This window comes from Alosa pseudoharengus, unplaced genomic scaffold (genome assembly GCF_046254945.1).
Source record: "Alosa pseudoharengus isolate Yale_2024_CS ecotype anadromous, Long Island Sound unplaced genomic scaffold, YU_APseudo_1.1 YU_APseudo_1.1_scf_16, whole genome shotgun sequence".
Lineage (NCBI taxonomy): Eukaryota > Metazoa > Chordata > Actinopteri > Clupeiformes > Clupeidae > Alosa > Alosa pseudoharengus.
Window position 1 is genome coordinate 14,569,510 of NW_027468630.1, and position 15,846 is coordinate 14,585,355.

Consider the following 15,846-nt stretch of genomic DNA (forward strand, 5'->3'; position numbering starts at 1 on the left):
AGACTTCGCTCACTGCCATGCACAACTGAAAGGCTGAGGAAGTAATTTGTCCCCAGGGTCATTGAACTGTTCAATGCTTCACTAAAGGGAAGAGGAGAGATAGACTTCTCTGCTTAGTCTGTCTGCCTCTCCACCCTCTCCATGTTTGAGTACTGACTGCCCACTACTGCTTTACTACTGTTTTACTATTGTTTTACTAATGTCCACAGCCTAATGTTTTTAGTAATGTTTTACTGCTACACTGTTTTTCATGCTATATTAGCACACATGACAATGGCTTCTGCTACAATACTGAATGGCTGTAACCCTATTACCTCAACCTTGCACTGACATAGTTTTTTATATTACCTTGTCTACATTATACTTTACTCTCCTATTTGTCCATATTATTTATGCTGGTCTCTAGACCTTATTCTTGCACTGTTGCACTGTTGGACTACTGTTGGACTACTTTTTGCACCTTCACCATGACACTCACTCTCTTGAGCACCTTACCATGCACACAGAACTACAGGACTACTGTTGGACTACTTTTTGCACCTTCACCATGATACTCACCCCCCTGCAGCACCTCACCAATGCCACAGGACTACAGGCCAGTCCCGGCCCTGTCACTGCAAGCGTCTCATGCTTGATCACCCTCAAGCACACTGTGGATTTTTTTTATTTAATTCATATAGTATATTTAGTATTTAGTTTTGTTAGTTTTTCTTATCTTCTACTGTCTCTATTGTACAGTGGAGTTTGGTTACATGTTTATACTTATACTTATATTTACCATTTCTGCTGTAAGTGCATGTTGTGTGTGATGTCTGTATGCTACTGAGACGTTTGAATTTCCCCTTGGGGATCAATAAAGTATCTATCTATCTACACTACCAATCATGCCGTGTTACTGCTGGGGTTAAACACTAGACTACCCATAAACACTACATTACCCATCAGCCCATGTTACTGATGGGTTTAAACACTACACTACCCATCAGGCCGTGTTACTGCTGGGTTTTGGTCAATAATATGGCTGTTGGTTATCAGGCTAAAAGGCGGAGGACTGGAGATGGAGATGGAGATAAATAGTGACCAATGAGGTTGTGTTGACTCCAGTAGCGCCACCACATGGTCATGTGGTGAACTGCAGAGTGAAAAAGCCAACAGTCCGGCTAAAGGGCAGACAGCTGTCAGTGAGTGTTTTCAGCTGAACTCCGAGAGGAAACCTTTAGAGTAGGCAGAATGCTGACTCCCACACACACATACAAACATACACACACACACACACACACACACACACATACACACACACACACACACACACACATACACACTCACAAACATAAACACACACACTAACACTTACACAAACATTTGGAGAAGGCGGAATGCTGACCAATGCTGCCATGGGAGATTTGCTTTTATTTTTCAACAGAACCAGCCCATCAGCACATAGGCTGTCTGAACAATACATCCTACACACACACACACACACACACACACACACACACACACACACACACACACACACACATACACACACATACACACACACAGCCCCTGAATCCCCCAGCGACACAAAGACTATCCCTTCAAACAGAGAGAAGAGACAAAGAGGAACTAACAGAGAGCTCACACAGACCAACACACACACACACACACACATACACACACACTCATACATACACACATAAACACACACCCTTACAAACTCACATATATACACATACACACACACACACACACATACACACACACACACACCACACATGCACATGCACACACACACACACACCACACATGCACACACACATGCCCACACACACACACACACACACACACACATCAGACATGCTTTTGTGTAAAGCTAATGGGATCTCTACTGAATGCCTATTGCTGGCGATGTAATTGTTTTTCAGTAGATGAGATTTCTATTTCAGACCATTAGAGATGGGTCAGTCGGGGGTCTGTGTGTGTGTGTGTGTGTCTCCCAGCTCTCACCACACACCAGCTCAAAGGTGTCAAACTGGCAAAGGACAAAGGCAGAGGGGAAAATGTAAAAAGATGAAAGACAAAAACTTTTTACTTGAGGGTTAGATTTGTGTGTGTACTGTATGTGTGTGTGCATGCTGCCTGATGGTAAAGGGGAAATGGCGTCATGTCTACAGCTGTGGACGGAACTGCTGACCGGAGCTCCAGCACAGAGACTCCCTATGCACACACACACACACACACACACACACACACACACGCACACACACACACGCACACACACTCACACACACACACACGCACGCACACACACACACACACACACACACACACACACATACACATGCACACACACACGGACACACACGCACACACAGACACGCACGCACACACACAAACACACGCACACACACACACACACACACACACACAGACACCACACACATACATACACATACACGTGCACACACACACACACACACGCACATGCGCCACACATGCACACACACACACACACACGCACTACACATTCACACACCACACACACACACAGACACACACACACGCACTACACATGCACACACACACATGCACACACACACAGACACACACACACACTATACTTATCTCTATATAAGCTCCAGAGCAGAGAGTCCGCAGCTCAAAGGAGGAGGTGGAGAGACAGAGATAGAAGTAGAGCGAGAGAGAGAGAGAGAGAGAGGGATGGAGAAAGAGAGAGGGAGATAGCCTGAGAGAGGGAGATAGAAGGAGGGAGAGAGGGAGAAAGAGAGAGAGAGGGAGGGAGAGGGAAAGATGGGGGGTGAGAGAGAGAGGGAGAGTTAACAGAGTGGTCTCTGAGAGTGTAGAGTCAGAGAGATTTGGTAGGATCACCCCATATACCACACCACACCTCAACCAAAGAAACAATCTAGACCTTACTGTAAACAAAAGTGGTAGAGAGTTAGTGCACCTCTGTCAAGCCTTAGGCCTGTATATACTTAATGGCAGGATAAAAGGGGACTCTTTAGGGAGGTTCACATGTTGTTCATCTCTTGGAAGCAGTGTAGTTGACTACGCAGTCACTGACATGGACTCCACCTCCTTCAATGCATTCACTGTCAGGCAGCAAACTGCTCTTTCAGACCATAATCAAATTAACATCTTTCTGAAAATGATTTCTGAATCCAGAAACACTAATGCAGAGTCCAATAAGCTCTATAAACTAAATTCGACCTACAGATGGACTCCAAACAGCACAGAAAAATTTACACAGGCACTTAACTCACCTGAATTAGCTGAACATATTAATAATTTTACTAACAAAAAGTTCACTAACAATGAAACTTGTATAAATATGGCTGTGAAAGACCTGAACATGATTTTCCAACAGGCAGCACATAAGGCTGAACTAGTAAGAAAAAACAAACATAAAAAGAAAAAGCAAGATCATGATTAGTTTGACTCTGAATGCCAAAGTATTAGAAAACAGTTGAGGCAACTGTCAAACCTGAAACACCATCAGCCTGAAAACACAGCCCTTAGAATGAAATATTGCGAAATGTTGAAAAACTTCAAACAAACAATTAATAGGAAAAAAAATAATCATGCTAACCAAATTCTACACCAAATTGAAGACTCCATCAACAACAACCAGTTCTGGGAGAAGTGGAATAATTTGAGCACAGCTAAACCATACGAATCAGCCCTACCAATTCAAAATGAAACAACATGGATTAAACACTTCCAAAAGCTGTACAGTGAAATACCATCTGAACAGTTAAACCCAAATCAGAACCATATAAAAGAAAAACTTCAAAATTTAGAATCTATTATTAAAAACAATCAAAACCCCCTTGATTATCCCATCTCAATAGAAGAATTGGCACAAAAACTAAAATCACTAAAACCCAAAAAGGCATGTGGTCCTGACAGTATCAGAAGATGCTAAAATACAGCACCCCCACATTGCAAAAAGCTGTGCTCAAACTGTTCAATCTTGTCCTTAGTTCTGGCTATTTTCCTGACACCTTGAATCAAGGGATTATTACCCCAATCCATAAAAGTGGAGACAAATTGGACCCAAATAACTACAGAGATATCTGTGTGAACAGTAATCTGGGGAAGGTATTTAGTTGTATTTTAAATGACAGGCTTCAAACCTTCCTTAACGAACACAATACCCTGAGTAAAAGCCAAATTGGATTTCTCAAAAACCACCGAACAACAGATCACATTTACACCCTGCACACCCTAATCAATAAACATGTAAAATACAAAAATAATGGAAAGATATTTGCTTGTTTTGTAGATTTAAAAAAAGCATTTGACTCTATTTGGCATGATGGATTATATTACAAACTTTTGCAAAGTGGTGTAGGGGGTAAAACCTTCGATTTAATTAAATCAATGTACTCAAATTCTAAATTCAGTATAGAAATTGGAGAAAAACGGACAGATTTCTTCACTCAAAATAGAGGAGTGAGGCAGGGCTGTAGTCTGAGTCCAACATTATTCAATATTTACATCAATGAGTTAGCGGTGCAGTTGGAACAGTCTACAGCCCCTGGACTCAGACTCCAAGAAACAGAGGTCAAATCCCTGCTTTTTGCCGATGACTTGGTTCTTATGTCGCCCTCACAACAGGGACTGCAACAGCTCCTCGATCAGCTGGAGCAGTACTGCCAGTCCTGGGCCCTGGCAGTAAATCCAACAAAGACCTAGGTTATGATCTTCCAAAAAAAGCCCAGGTGTCAGGAACACAGATACAGGTTCAGCCTAGGCAGCACCGCCCTAGAGCACACAATGCAGTACACGTACCTTGGTCTAGTACTTACTGCATCAGGAAGTTTCAGCATGGCAGTGAATGCACTAAAAGAAAAACCCCGAAGAGCACTCTATGCTATAAAAAGAAAATTTCACAAAATAAACATTCCAATTACAATCTGGTGCAAAATATTTGACAGCATAATCCAGCCTATTGCGCTGTATGGAAGCGAGGTTTGGTCCACTCAGTATGCACGACTACACAAAGTGGGACAAGCATCCAACTGAAGCCCTACATGCAGAATTCTGCCGAACAATATTAAAAGTTCAAACAAAAACACCCAACAATGCATGTAGGGCAGAATTAGGCCGCTTTCCATTGGCATTAAGTATTCAAAAAAGAACCTTAAAATTCTGGATGCATTTGAACAGCAGTCCCAAAAACTCTCTCCATTTTGAGGCACTGAAAACCCAGGAGCTGAACCCTGAAAAGAGTCCTATGAGCCAGCTGGTACTGAAGTTAACTAACTCAATAACAAAAACTAACAAAGATCAAGCTCAGTCCAGCGCTGCTTCCCAAACATCAATTAGAGTCAACAAAATAATGAATCAAGCAAAAGAAGATTATTTAGACCATTGGACAAACCAAATTACAAACCAAAGTAGAATGAATTCCTATCTGATCCTAAAAAGAGAATATGAATTGGCTGAATATCTCATCTCTGTCAGAGATACGAAGCAGAGGCACATCCTGACCAAGTACAGGCTCAGTGACCACAATCTAGCAATAGAAACAGGCAGGCACAGAAAAACCTGGCTGCCAAGAGAACAAAGATTATGTGGTCACTGTCAGGCAGAGGAGGTTGAGACAGAGGAGCACTTTCTTCTTCACTGCCAAAAATATAACACTTTAAGACAGACCTTTTTCACGAACATCCAAAAAGTCATACCAAATTTTATAGACATTGAAGACAATAATAAAATGGCCATACTTCTTGGAGAAGGGCCTTCTGCTGCCCTGGCAGCACAACATGTCTTAAAATGTCACAACATGAGGGACATGGTATAGAAAAAAAACAAAAACAAAGACCTGTCTGTGTTAACAGACACATACATGTTCCTGTGCATAAATATATACTTATACATATGTACTCACGGACCCACGCGGGCGTACACGCGTACACACACACACACACACACACACACACACACACACTGACACACACACACACACACGCACGCACACACACACTCACTCACTCATATGCTATTGTTTATTCTGTGTTCACGTGTTTACCTGCATTGCTGTATGTCTATTTTCTTTCTTTTGTGACTCTACTGTGTTATCTGTAACACTGGCTTTGGCAACACTGTATCCAAACAGTCATGCTAATAAAGCTCCTTTGAATTTGAATTTGAATTTGAGAGAGAGGAGAGAAAGAGAAGAGAGAGAGAGGGAGAGAGAGAGGAGAGAAGAGAGCAAGAGAGAGTGGACAGAGAGAGAGAGAGAGAGAGGGAGAGAGAGAGAGAGAGGAGAGAAGAGAGCAAGAGAGAGTGGACAGAGAGAGAGAGGAGAGAAGAGAGCAAGAAAGAGAGAAGAGAGGAGAGAAGAGAGAGAGGAGAGAGAAGAGAGAGTGGACAGAGAGAGAGAGTGATAAATCTCTATAAATAAATGTGTGTGTGTGTGTGTGTGTGTGTGTGTGTGTGTGTGTACGCGTGTACGCCCGCGTGGGTCCGTGAGTACATATGTATAAGTATACTTATATCTCTCTCTTCACTATTTAGATAAATCTAAATTTATTTTATCAATTTATTTTATTATTATTTTATTTATATTTATTTACTTTTTTATTTGTTTATTCTTACTTATTTTTATGCTCTTTGTTTCCTCACTAACTTACTTATGATTTGTATGCTTTGACAACACAAGTGCTCTTGTCATGTAAATAAAGCTTTTTTTGAATTTGAATTTGAATTTGAGTGGACAGAGACAGCATACAGAAACCATTATAACAGATAACGACTCTACAGTTTGTTCTGTCTATTTCTGATGAGATAGCTTTTTGTATGTGTGTGTGTGTGTATGTGTGCTTCTATTTGTGGTGTGTGCACAGCAAATGCCAGAGTGTTATTTTCCCAGAGTATGAGGTTAAAGGGTATAATTGTTTACACTGTGGAGTATATTGAGGATTTTGTACACTTGTCAGTGTGTTTTATATAGTTTTAACGGTGTCCATTCTTTTGCCAGTGTTGGTCCAGAGTTTATTTTTACTGCACAAACTCCCAGGGTGTCTATAATCTGATTGAGTCCTTAGCGTTCGCATATTACGTCATCACGTCATCGGACGTCTCTGTCTGGATAAGTGAAGTCGCCTGAGAACAATGGCTGCCTGACTTCGGCGAAAGAAAGGTAAGGTGAAATGCAAAATGTAGTTTGTCTGAAGAGTTTTCTTTGCCCAGTATTTGTAACTTTCTTTTAACGTTCCTGTCGTGCATGTTTAAACTTAACGTTTGTGCTAAGGATTCACTGGGTTCACGAGGTGGAATTCCTGTGTTAACGTTACTATCGTTAGAACTAGCTAAGCAGCTAATGGTAAATTAACTTTAATGTTAGCACACTGGCAAATTTTAGCACGCCATATCAAATCTGACCAAACTCTTTTTGATAAATGTTGAGATTTGCTCACCATGATTGAATTAATTTGACGTTCGTGCCGTCAAATACTGGTGAATATAAGTGTTGGTCATGTTTTACTTTTTTGTAAGAGACTGGGTTAACGAAGCTAGAACTAGCCTACTGTGAAGTTTCCAGGTTATTTTAACTTAAGGTAGCATGCTAGCATAAAGTTAGTTAGCTCACCGTCAAGCTTATATCAAAGCCAACGAACTTTTCAGTTAAAAGTTAGCATTCACCCCCACCATCACTAAGTTAATTTGAAGTTTGTGTTGTTATTATAGGTGAATATAACCGCTGGTCAAGTTTTAACTTGCCGTTTGCACGAAGGTTTCTTTTTTAAACGTGTTAAGGTCTCCTATTTTTTAAAAAGGATATCAAGAAAGAAGTGGTGGACTGGATGAAGCGCTGAAGATGAAGATGATGGACTTTTCTAATCAGGATTTCTGGAGCAAGGTAAGGTCCTAAATTATAAGAATATCTACAATTAAAATTTGATACCTTTTTCTTTTTTCCTGTCAAAGAATCAGGAATAAGGGACCGTTCGTTATTTATAGACGGGATCGCCGGAGGGATTTTGAGTGCTTCGGTCAAAAGTTGCATGACCCTCCCCTGCCTGCTATATAATTTTCAACGACCCTCCCCGGCCAATTGTCGATGTCTTCCGCCGACGCTCTTACGCGCTATGAAAACACATCATATGCTTCCGCCCTAAAACCAACCTCTGCTTTCTGATCACACTTCACCAAGATGGTGGCCATTTCAGTAGATTTACTCACTAACATTGTTGTGGAAACACAATAAGCATGGAAACTAAATGCACACTTCCTGCAACTGCATTAGCCTACTTGAAAAGTTACTCCTCTAGTAAGTATTCACATGAAATAAAACAATAAAGCATTGAGACCATTCAACAAAGCACACTGGGTAATAACAAATTCAACACATGAACTTGTTGCTATGGACTCGTCTCTAGGCTTCCTCAGTCATTGTAAAGCTGCCGAAGCTGAACATTATCCAAAACTCAATTTCTCAGACGAGCGTCAACTTGGGAGCTTGCTACACTCCTTCCTTCTCAAATGACTTGAAAAGGCCGTTTGCACAATTTCACAAATAATCACAGGGACCGAAAAATACCTAACATGCCAACTTTTTCCGGGTTTATCATTTTAATGTTTCCCCGCTGTCTTGCCGTTTTAATATTTTCCTGTAGAATATCCCATATTACTGTAATACTCTCATAACATTAGTCCTGCATTCTGGCCTGTCTCTGTGTTGTCCTGTTGTTACCCCTTGCCCTTCCAGAGAAACAGATGTATTCAAATCATCGTTTTGCTTGCTTGAATGCGAACTCAGAGTGATGTTAACCTAGGCCTATTTAAGTTAACGACGTGGTTGTCGTGAGAGCACAATTCATTAGCGCTTGCAGTGTTCGACCGTAGGCTATGCCTTCGTGCGCACCTGCCAGGCTACTCAGCTAGACAAAGAATTCCCCCTGTATATTCACTCCAAGTTGGCCTACCATAACTTACCAACTACACTGTAGACCATAAACTGGCTATTTATATGACCAAATGTATTTGTTCAACTTTATGAAGCAGAATTACGCACTGCTACTTGGAATGTAACACATTTTTGTTGGCAGGAGAGAGAATGACAGCGAATAACAAATTGCACTTGTTGCTGGTTACCAATAAATACTATATATTTTTTTGCAAACAACAAAAACAGAAAGGATGGAGACAGCAAAGCTAGAGATGGGCAGGAACAAGGTCAATTGGTAGAAATGCTTGTCAAAACGTTAGGAGCTGGATGTGTGGATGAATGAAGCACAAGTATGCTTTATGTTAAGCATGCACACTGTTTAAAGTTAGGCTACACGGTAAACTACAAGTAAACCAAAGTTAAATTTAGTTTTTTTAGGGCTGGATAAAGTTGACCAAATGGATATAGGCTGTTAGGCGTGAATAAAGTAGGCTACTTTGTTGCTCCAACCCAATTCCAACGTTAATGGGGACGAATGTTGACATTTTCCGTATTTTGCGTGAGAAACCCGGGAAATCTCCCTTATTTTCATTGTTCAATGTTGACAGAGCTATGGAAAGAAAGAGAACGTTATATGGCGACAGAAATCAACAATCAAACAAGCCACTTTGATTTTTTGCTGTTTTCATTAATACAAAAGATGGGTGACCCTCCCTCCTAGACAAAAAAAAGTTAGGTGACCCTCCCCTCAACAAAGAATAAAAAGACATAACCCTCCCCTATTTTCCTCCGGTGACCCCGTTTATAAATAACGAACGGTCCCTTACAAGATTAAAACCATGCATTTTTGACAGCAGCCAGTAAATGTAGACGTGTATTAGAACATTTTAAACTATTAAGTGATGTATAAAACATTTGATCACTGTATTTTTATTTCAGATGACCTTGTTTTGACTTAACTCTTGTTTTGTCTGTCATGGTGATGATTGTAGGTGCTGCAGGACTTCCAGCTACTGTTTGGAGAAGATATTTCCTCTCAATTTATGGAAGTGGGGAATTTTTCTGAAGCCAGAAATCATCAAAGGATCCAAGAACCTCACCCAACCTTGAAAAAGGTGACCCCCCTGGTTAAATAAAGGAAAAAAAAAAAAAAAAAAAAAAAAAAAGACACCCATGTTGGACTCTTGATTCCCAAACACCACTTTATGACACCAAAGTCCTTTAGGCAAGTCCCTCCACTCTGCGGCCATATTGCAACACATTTTGGGCCCTTATCGGGCATCTGTTTCGGGCAGAACTGCGCGTGTGCAAGGCTTCACAACACCGACCTCAATCCAGCGGGGAGATCACAACCCATGATTGGTACCGTGTATTCACAACACATCACATGATTGGCACGATTTACATGTCGTCTTTTGGCCACGGAAGGTGCTGAGATGTGGATACACTACCCCAGAGCACTGTAGACAATCACATAATTACGCCAGTCCAGTACGTATACATGTTTTCATATTTTGCCAGAACTTCCTGATGTTTAGACATGATTATTTAAATCCATTCATGAATTGTAACAATGAGGAACACATGTAATGCCTTTAGTATATTGCTTTTTGTGAATGTCAGCTGTATTGTTTCAAACTAGATTGTGGATTTTATCCAAACATTGTAATGCTTTTTTGACACTGTCTTGACAGGTTTTAAATTAAATATGTTGAACCGTGAGTTGTTGTCTAAATCTATTGGTGTAAAATAATTTCTAAATATTTAATAGTTAATATTGTTTTGTAGTCATAGGTGTTAAATGTTATTTTGGTGAGCGTACAAACCTAACAGTGTTGCATAATTTCTGCATAAGAGTAAGTGGTACTCTCAATCTGTATTTCTTTATATTTTAGGGATATCTTTAAAGTGGTACATTTTACTTTATCAGGTGCTGAAAGGACACTGAATCAGAGTTTTCATTTTATTATTTCAGTGTTGCAGAAGTTACTATTACAGGTGTTGAAGTTACTCAAAGTAGTGTCAAATGATGCCTCTGAAAGAGTGCATTTGAACGCTTGTGGTGTTAGAAATTTAACTCTGTGATAGTGTTAATATTTTAACTCTGGTGTGCAGTGTTGGGAGAACACTAGACACTTGGACCCATATATAACCCCCAAAACGGGTGTAAAATGTACTCCTGCAGAGTATCATTTACACTGTCCAATTTGCTGTGTGTGTGTGTGTGTGTGTGTATGGAGTAGTGGGAGCAGAATGGAATGTGTCTCCTAGAAGAATGCTGCAGATGTTATCTACATTATTATATTTCACCATCTAGCCACTGCTGCACACTGACCACACCGTCCCCTTAATGCTGTTGTGTTCTTTTTAAATGTAAAGACAGAAGAGACAAAGAGAGTAAGTGAGTGTTTGAATGTGTGTGTGTGTGTGTGTGTGTAGTGTGTGTATATGTGTGTGTATGTGTGTGTGTGTGCGTGTGTGTGTGTGTGTGTATGTGTGTGTGTGTGTGTGTGTGTATGTTCTTCGTGCAGGTAGCATGTCTCAGGGGAGTGTTGGGGGGAGTTCCATTTCCACAAGAACACACACATTTCACAGACACACACACACACACACACATTTTCTCCTAGCTGTGCCCACAGGTGTTGCGTTGCTCTGGCACAAACACGTACATGTTTACCGCTGTTGCCACGGAGACAGGAACCCACCTGAGGGACACTGTTGTCATTGTCAGAGGTGTGTGTGGGGAGTTGGGGGAGGGTGTTTGTGTGTGTGTTGTGAGTGTGTGTGTGTGTGTGTGTGTGTGTGTGAGTGGGTTGTGTATATAACATCTGCTAAGCTCCTGCTTTGCTATTGTCATCAGAATCTCATGACTGAACCTTGTCTGAGCAATTTGTTCACCTTTTAAAATTGTGTCCTTGTGCAATATATTTATTCTGAATTGTGTCCTTACGCAATATCATAAACTCACTCTCTCTCACACACACACACACACACACACACACACACACACACACACATACTCGCAAAAAAACACACCACTCTCACACATACCACTTACACACACATGCACACTACTTACACACACACCGCTCACTCTCTTGCACACCACTGTGTGTATTTGTGAGTGAGTGTGTGTGTGTGTGTGTCCACGTGGATTAAAAGACCCCAGGATGAGTGGTAGTACTTCTCATCCCTAAGGTGATGCAAAAGTCTGTACACCTCTAGAAAAGATTTGTAACTGTAGAGCAGCTTTTTGTGCATAGAATATTGATGTGTAATTGTAGAATATATTTGTAATTGTAAAATATGTTTAACAGTAGGATGATTTGTAGCTGTAAAACCGATCCGTACCCGTAGAATAGATTTGTAAGTGTAGGGCATATTTGTGATATTGACAATTACTTGTACAGATCATTTTTACAGTTACAAATAATTTCTACAGTTTCAAAACGTGATACATACGTACAAAACTTTTGAGTCTAATATTCTTCCATACGGAGCCCGTTCCTTAGACATTCTCTGTTAGCGTGCTCCAAGCGTAGACTCCAAGTTTGGTTGCACCCACACAACTAGCCACGACGACGGCGCTGCTCCTGCTCTGTGATTGGTTTGTGAACTGAGATTCATGGTTGGCTAGCCAAACCTGAGGATCGCCATTGGCTATTCAACAGGAAGCGCCAGAACAGTCTAAAAAGTACTTGTGTACTTGTAGAAAATACTTGTGCGAGCAGCAGAGATTTGTAATGGCAGAATAGTTTCGTAATTGAAAGACAGCAACTGTGGAATATTTAATACCTGTGGAATATATTTGTAAGTGAACGACATATGAGAAATGCTTAAAATTGTTCGTGTTATTTTTTTGTTAAATCACAAATAATTTTTACAGTTACAAATCCTGTTACACACACACACAATACATATGAGACACTTCTCATCCCTAAGGTGGTGCAAAAGTCTGTACACCTGTAGAAAAGATTTGTAACTGTAGAGCAGCTTTTTGTGCGTAGAATATTGATGTGTAATTGTAGAATATATTTGCAATTGTAAAATATTTTTAACTGTAGGATGATTTGTAGCTGTAAAACCGATCCGTACCCGTAGAATAGATTTGTAAGTGTAGGGCATATTTGTGATATTGACAATTACTTGTACAGATCATTTTTACAGTTACAAATAATTTCTACAGTTTCAAAACGTGATACACACGTACAAAACTTTTGAGTCTAATATTCTTCCATAAGTGGTAAGTCCAGAGGTAGTGAAGGCGGACTGGGACTTGGTGCCTAAAGGGATCAACTATTCATGCAGCACACACACACTGCTCACACACACACACACTGCTCACACACACACACACACACACACACACACACACACACACACACCACTGTTTACATCACACCAATATCCAAATATCACTTCTCAAACACACTAATGCATATGTTTCTGCAAATCAGAAGCTATTTCAATACTAACGTATCGGAGTATGCCCTAGGCCTTTGTGTGTGTGTGTGTTTATATGATACTGGTACATCAATGGTGTCATGCTGCTCATAGAAAGCACCAGGCAATTAACTCTTTCATTTGTGTGGGCGGTTCAAGCCTGCTGTTTTTTGTTCCTTTGTGAGTTTACAGTAAAAGCTTTGATCAAGAATGTCACATCCACATCACACACACACACACACACACAGAGAGAGAGAGCAATATAAAGCATTCAAACTGATAATTTGATTTCAGCTATAAAAGCTTCTGTTTTCTGTAGAATGAGCCCGCGAGTCTTTGCCCGGATTGAAGCTTTGCTCTGATCTCTCTCAGATCACAGCGGGAACAGAGACTCCGTGGAGCGGGAATTGATCTTAATGCTGCTTTCATTATTTCCTCATTTAACACGCGAGGATTGTTTTAGGCCATTACAACGGCTCAGATGACTCCCGACCCGCGACACGCGCAGCGAGCCCAGGTAAACGGCTCCATTTCAGCGCGCGGTGGTTTCCTGAGGAAACGTTTCGACCTTTCCCCGCAGACTTCTATCACTGGCGAACTGATTTGTGTGCGCTGTTACAGCGCTATTCTGATGTAATAAGCTAAACTGCCGGTGCAGATACGCCGGGACCCTGTGGCAGGAACAGCAGCACAGTAGGCTATCACCGCCAGTCGCATCAATCAGAAGTGAACGCGCAGCACCGACAGACACACGCAGCAGCGGCAACGCAGAATGAATGGTGCATGAGGCCGTTATGTGAATTACTCACGGCTAGGGCGACGTTAGGAAGCAAAGGTTAACTTTACAGCATAGTCAATCAAAGTACACCCGATATCCGGGGACACAATTACGGGAAAGATTCAGCGACGGTGGAAACGATGAATATTTGTATTTTTTTCCAGAGAAGAGTGGATAGCTCATATCTACTGCTGACATACAGGATCATTACACACACACACACACACACACACACACACACATTTAGATAAGCACATGCACGGCGTTGGATAGTCGCTGTTGGCGCTCCTGCACCGCTCATTGCAGTCAAGGGCAATTTATTTAAACGAGAGAAAGCAGACGAGCCAGCTGGCTGCGTCCACGCGCCGGCGCTTTTGATTGGCCGACAGTGTAATTGTATTCAAATTCGGTAGGGACTCATTCAGTGGGCGACGCGCTCTGATTGGCTACTCTGCTGGTTGTATGTAAATCTGTCCGCGAGGCAGCCAGTGAGGTGAGGGTCGGTGCTGCCGCTTCACTGGCGCCGGAGACCCCGAGTCGAGAGGTGAGCCTGCGTTCCACGGTGGCTGTCCACTCCTGGCTGGTGCTGAAGTCCCGGTGGTTAGTCGCGGAGGGCTGTGCTTTCAGGAAGGGAATTTATCGGTCAGTGGCCAAGTTCTGAGGAGTGCTATTCCGGGAAAGGCTTTACAAACCCGTGGATTTGCCTGGCGTGCTTGAGTGCTCCTCCAATTCGCTGTTTGTGGATTATATCTCTGTTTCACCTGCCGCTGAACTCACAGGTACGTAAAAGTCCGCGGTGTTTGGACGGTGTTTATGCTTGGCGTCTGACTTATTGACGAATACATATATCAAATAGTTACAAGTACGAATTGCAATGAGTTAGGACGGTTAATATTGACGGTTGTGGATCCCGTATCAGATTGAGAGAGAGAGAGAGAGAGAGAGAGAGAGAGAGAGAGGGAGAGAGAGAGAGAGAGAGAGAAGGGGTGGAGGAAATCGAGGAGATTAATTCACTGCTAAGATTTATACGCTCCGTGTGAAGTGTGCATAGTAGGCTGCGTACTTATTCTTAGAGTGTGAATAATTCAGCGTGTTGAGCCATGACATTCAACGACACGGCAGAGAGTCCCGCTGGTGCCCGCGCAGTGAAGTTGGGAGCCGCTCTCATTTGCTGCAAGTGCTGCCAAGTTCATTCCGCCTCGGAAAACGTGTCAGACTGTTGCTTGGCGCCGCTCTCCAAATTGGAATAAATATTTTGCCCTCACGGGGACTGCGTTTCGTTTTAGCCGTTTAGTTTTCCTGCTGCAGTACTTAGCGTGTTATTTTGTCCCTTCCACGCTAATCCTTGAGTGACACCGTTAGCTGCACGAGGATTAGACCGCCGCTTCCCCCGTCCCCACCCCTCCGCTTTGGGATGCATTTAAGCGTGTCTTTATTGCGGCAGCGATCTTTTGTAATTGTCTTCTTGGATTCCCCCGATTGAATTGAGCGATTGTTCTTGGTCTGCATCGAGCCTCTGGTGTGATAAAGTCTTTCTCCTGTTTTACTGGTAAACACGCATCCTTGTTGTGTTGGCATGTGTGCGCGTGTTTTTGTGTTTGTTTGTAAGAGAGAACGATGGAGAGATAGAGAGAGAGAGAGAAAGAGAGAAGTGCATCAACTGTTTCTGCTGTGTAAACACCGGCATCGTTGGCTTGTGTCCACTGCTCCTACCTGTTCAGAT

The 15,846-nt window shown here is 41.9% G+C and overlaps 1 long non-coding RNA gene across 1 annotated transcript; it reads left to right on the forward strand.

Moving 5' to 3' along the window:
* The first annotated feature begins 6,950 nt into the window (after positions 1 to 6,950).
* Positions 6,951 to 9,996, forward strand: LOC143126208 (uncharacterized). The gene is made up of 3 exons (XR_012987407.1): positions 6,951 to 7,153; positions 7,791 to 7,873; positions 9,895 to 9,996. It is a non-coding gene; the product is annotated as an uncharacterized LOC143126208 (long non-coding RNA).
* Positions 9,997 to 15,846: the final 5,850 nt, after the last annotated feature.